This window comes from Gymnoscopelus microlampas, assembly GCF_963454915.1.
Source record: "Gymnoscopelus microlampas genome assembly, chromosome: 18".
Taxonomy (NCBI): domain Eukaryota; kingdom Metazoa; phylum Chordata; class Actinopteri; order Myctophiformes; family Myctophidae; genus Gymnoscopelus; species Gymnoscopelus microlampas.
The window spans coordinates 13,958,172-13,963,791 of record NC_139955.1 but is presented as its reverse complement, the minus strand read 5'-3'; the positions used below and the strand labels follow the sequence as shown (position 1 = coordinate 13,963,791).

Sequence of the window (5,620 nt, the reverse complement as noted above, 5' to 3'; positions counted from 1 at the left end):
CAGAAGCACAAGAAGAAGGAAGCGGCTCTCAAGGTGTCTCAGAGCAGCAGTAGCAGCAGCAGCAGCAGTGGAGGAACCAGCAGCTCTGCCCGCGGCGTCCAGAACCAGCTCCGCTGTGAGCTGTGTGACGTCTCCTGCACCGGAGCCGACGCTTACGCCGCTCATATCCGTGTGGCCAAGCATCAGAAGGTAATGTATTTATTTTATGCTACCATGTATTACCATCATGTGTCACTTGCTCGCATAGATCAGTTCTTTTTGACCAGCGACACCATTTTACCTATGAATTAGGCTTAACCACGTAAGCACTAATTTGTACTTTGGGATACAAGCTCACAGCTTGTCTTATGAAGTTTTATACATTGACTATTTTTCAAAATTTGAGAACTTTGATAAACATATTTTTTAAGTCTTTAAACCTTTGCCTATAATGGCATGCCCAAAATGGGTAAACCAGGATTAATGTGGTTAACTACATTAATCTGACTACAATCTTTCAACGTGTCGCACTGTGAGATTGTAGATATTTGTAAAGGGGTAAAAAAGGAGGGGGCCCATTATAGACCCCTGGCTGACACCGATAAACACATTATTTAGGAACATAATGGATTGTAAACGGTCTCAAAAGATATTAACCCTCATTCAATATACACACGCCCACATACAGGCAGGCTTACTGGACGTTGTGTACTTGTCTCTATACTGTGTATATTTGGCACAGATGTATGCATATATGACCGGTACGCAAGTTCTATGCTTGGTTCAGGTGTTTGGAAGGACAAAAAAAACAGAACATATTTGCATATCTGGTTTAATAAAGACATAAGCCAATCCTTTTACAGCTTCATAAGTCATAAGGGGAACTTTAGCTTTGACGTGTTTTGGCAATTAAAGCAAAGATGTCAACAGGTGTGTTCCCAAATATGAGATTTATGATATGAGAGCATTGGCCGTACTGACGCACGCTGGAATGATTACCAACGTTTGTCTGTGACTGTGTTGTGGTATTAAATCATGCTGCAGTGTTTTTAGATCTTACCACAATACTGATATTCAGCATGATGTACAATACATTTTTTTCAATTGAAAAGAAAAGGGGAAATCCTTCTTGAAGGTAAAGCCTTTATTGAATAGCTATAATTTCATTTTAGAAAAAAAACATGTGTCCACCTACAGAACTCGGCCTTTATGAATTGAATACGCAGGACCACAATGGAAACAAGCCCTCAGGGATTTTTGTGTTATCCTTTTAGCATTATTGTGTAGGCCTTACTGTGCCTCTGTACTTTTTGCAAACTGCTGATAAAGAATTCAATCAATCAAAGCCACACAGCAATTTGCATGATGCTCAAGCAATGGCTGAACATGGCTTGCTATCATGCTGCCTAGGATGGCGAATAAACAGTGATGGGGGGGGCGCTCGGCAACAGTCTGTCGTCTGCCAACTCCACCGCCCCCGTCAAGAAGGCCTCCGCCCCCAAGATCAACTCTGTTGGTCAGTAGGTCCCCTTTGAATGTTGACGTCTCCTGGCGGTGTTTGACAATGACTTCATTCTTCACCTTGTTGCCATTATGCTCTGTACTGTGTTTTTGCTGTATTCCTGTTTGATTAGTATAGCTCTGCATTTAACCAGTTCAACCACATGAATCCTAGCGTCCCTATTCGGGGCTTGTCGTAATAGGCAAACATTCAGTGAAAACAAAAATCGTCTCACTACACGTCACAAGGCATTGTGTGAGCTTGTAGATCGGCAGAGATTGATGAGTGATAGAAAAGGACGGGGCCAATTACAGACCCCTTGCACACCCATCTAAGTATATAGGGTTTAAGTCATTGAACCCCTATGTACTTATCACACAATGAATAAAGAAAACGACTTCCATTTTCACTTTAAAAATTATGAAACTTTTTTTTTGTGACAATTTGCACCTATGACGTGCCCAAAATAGGGACACCAGGTTGAAAGTGGTTCAAACACTCATCACTAATAAAGAGTGAAGCTGGTTTCACAGAGCGTGCTTTGCACGCAAAGTCTCTGCCAACTTGTGTAGTGATGGACGTCGACCAGGCGTGCGTTTCCAAACCTAACATTTCTTGAAGTTCTGTGCCTTGTAGAATAACAAGTGTATAACCTAGTTTAACCATGCAGTCAAATGACCATTAGTTCACTCCTGGCCCTTGCAAATGGAAACGGTCATTGTTTTCCTTTTTTTTTAAATTAAATTATTGTGATTTATTGCATTTGTATGCTGTCCATTAGTCAAAGCATCTGTGGACTAGTGACTCCTCAGTAAAATGTAAAATGGAATGTCACAGTTTTAAGTAAACCAATACTAAGAATCTTTGAATGGGATTGTGTGTTAATAGTGATGTTTTGTTTGTTTTTGCATGATAAAAATTTTGATTTGCAAATTCTTATCAGTTAATCAATTCATTTTTTGTGTTTATTTACGATTAGAGGTTGGGTGTTCACTAATGTCTATGGTAAGTTTACGGTAACTTTTGATTGAAAAATAAGGCCCTGCTACAAATAATAACTTCTCTAGCTGTGGTCTTTTGGAGCAGTAAGGATGAAGTCATTAGTAGACACAATTTCGGGTTTTATCGTATTTGTTGGCTGTTCACTTCATCCAATGCCATCTGCAAACTCACAACACCTTGCATCGCCTATTTTCGCCACTAAATAGGCAATTTATGAAATATTGGAAGAGTGTTTGTGCCCAATAGCAATGGTCTGAGACTAAAGATCTACATGCTAACACGTCGCATCACGACACATTGTTAGCTTGTAGATCAGTTATTTTTGTGAGTATAAATTATATTGTTAAATTGTCCTTTTTTTTTAGTAAGGCAAAAAAGTGTGCACAACTGCAGCAGCCCAAATAGGGAGACAGCTGTTTTTTGTTTAACAAACCCCACTGGCCATGAACCAGAGGGGAAGGCCAGTGCTGTGGATGTGGGGATGTAATCGTTCTATATTGCACTCCATCAAACACAGGTATAAAAGAGTTAAAATGAAGACTGGCTCTGAGTCTGCCGTACAATTGTATTTTTACGGCGTTGCTCGGCCATACCCTACCTGTCTATGAGAGGGTCTGTGTGTCACAAACCACAGTACCGATCAGTGCTAAACTTGCATGCACGCTACACAGAATTAACTCCACATTGGAGCCATGCTGTTGGATCCTATAAGAGTTCAAGTTAAAAAACACTGCTATAGAGGGAATTGAACATTTTGTGTTACCCATCTCCTTAGGTCCGCAACGATGAAGGCAAAGTCATCCGCTGCCTTCCACTGCAAGCTGTGTGAATGCAGTTTCAACGATCCCAACGCGAAGGAGATGCATCTGAAGGGAAGGAGGCATCGACTGCAGTACAAGGTTGATACATTTTCATAGGTGCAGGCACAAGTGTTATTATGCCTAATGTATTATCTTTGGCTGATGTCGCTTGCTGATAAGAACTGATCTTCAAGTCATGTTTTAGCTGGGACAACGTTATTTTTAGCATGACAGGTTTTTAGACCGAAGCGAGTAATCTACACGACCCAGGACACTAGACTGAACTATTTTGAATGGTTAAACAATAAGTCATAAGTTGATCATGCCGTCATCTGTCCTGACATTTCCTCTTCACCTGGTCTTTTAGAAAAAGGTGAACCCTGACCTTCAGGTGGAGGTGAAGCCTAGCATCCGTGCCCGTAAGATTCAGGAGGAGAAGATGAGGAAGCAGATGCAGAAAGAAGAGTTCTGGAGGAGGAGAGAGGAAGAGGAGCGCTGGAGAATGGAAATGAGGTACGATGAGGTCTTTGATGACCAGCTGATGTTTTTTTGTTTTTTTAACTTGCGTCTCCATTCTGGGGAAAACATCTGCCGAAAATAGTGCAGATGTATTTTCCACAGAGATTTGATGTAGAGGGGAAAACGGGAGGGAACCAAGTATAGACCGCTGGGTGATCCCAGTCGACTAAGTATATAGGGTTTAAGTGGTTCATCAGTGGACATTCTCCATGTCTAATCTGCTGAACTCCCAGGTCACTGTTTTTTTTTTCTTCCCCAAACTGCTGAAACTTTCCAGGCGTTATGAAGAGGACATGTACTGGAGACGCATGGAAGAAGAGCACCACTGGGCTGACAGACGCCGTATGCCCGACGGAGGCTATCCTCAGGGGCCCCCTGGGCCGCCCGGTCTCTTGGGGGTCCGGCCTGTCATGCCCATCCCTCAGCCTCAGGGACCTGTGGATTTTTGGGCGGTGTAGCCGTCCCTATATGTGAGGTTGGGACATTGACATTTGCTGAACTGTGATTGGCCACCCATTGTACCCCCCAAACCCTGCACTGTGATTGGCTACCCATTGAACACCCCTTCCACCCACAATGGGTGGCCCCTGGACACCCCCGCTGACTCTATTCAGCACTGTGATTGGCTAGCGAGACACATGATGAAATTAATAACCTATAAATAGGACTATGCACTTTAAAAAAAAACTTTTTTTTTTTAAGTGAGCTTCCATCACTGTGATGACCACTGTGATGACCACACCGCCCACTTCACACTGGGTGTGTTTTTAGCGGCGCTAGCCCTCTATACCTGGCTTTTGCGTCAACGTTCTGATTGGTCAGGCTCGCCAAGGTTCTGATTGGTCAGGCTCGCCAAGGTTCTGATTGGTCAGGTCCGTCAACGTTCTGATTGGTCAGGCTCGCCAAGGTTCTGATTGGTCAGGTCCGTCAACGTTCTGATTGGTCAGGCTCGCCAAGGTTCTGATTGGTCAGGTCCGTCAACGTTCTGATTGGTCACTATTCATGACATCATAGTGACGTCAGGAATAGTACCATAGTGATGTCATGAATAGTGACCAATCAGAACGTTGACGGACCTGACCAATCAGAACGTTGACGGACCTGACCAATCAGAACCTTGGAGAGCCTGACCAATCAGAACGTTGACGCAAAAGCCAGGTATAGAGGGCTAATATCCGCTCTATACCTAAAGGTATAGAGCGCGAAGTTTGTATATCTGCTACAAAAAGCTACGAAGATAGAAGCTGATAGAGTGGGTACCTAAAGTTTATTTTTTAGGTACCAACTCTATCAGCTATGACAGATCAGTTTTTGCCACTTACCTTGGAATGCATTTGGTGATTCGCTTCCAATGGCACTATTTAGTGCCACTGGAAGCCTTTTAATATTATTTCTCTAGTAGAAACACATATCTATGACAAAATATATCAAAGGCGCCGCTACCTTCACACAGGTGTGATTTTTTACTATTTGAATGCAGTTTTGCGTTGAGTTAATCAAGTAACTTGTTGCAGAACTATGTCTTTGTCATTAAAAAGTAATTGGTTACAGAATTGCCTACTGAGAATAGTAACTCTTTGGAATACTCTTACATGAACTAAATTGAAACCTCATTGCGATTCCTTTCTTGTCCTGTGAATGAATAGTTTTCTTTCCACCATTTCTCTTTTAGCCGCCTCGTCGCCCCGACTCTTCAGACGATCGCTACGTAATGACCAAGCATGCAGCCATTTATCCCTCAGAGAATGAACTCCAAGCTATCCAGAAGATTGTGTCCATCACAGAACGTGCCCTCAAGCTGGTGTCGGACATCATCACT

General features: G+C 42.7%; 1 long non-coding RNA gene across 1 annotated transcript; it reads left to right on the top strand.

The window, feature by feature from the left end:
• The first annotated feature begins 3,337 nt into the window (after window positions 1–3,337).
• On the top strand, window positions 3,338–4,131 carry LOC311033831. The gene is made up of 3 exons (XR_014599549.1): window positions 3,338–3,381; window positions 3,650–3,795; window positions 4,079–4,131. It is a non-coding gene; the product is annotated as an uncharacterized lncRNA (long non-coding RNA).
• Window positions 4,132–5,620: the final 1,489 nt, after the last annotated feature.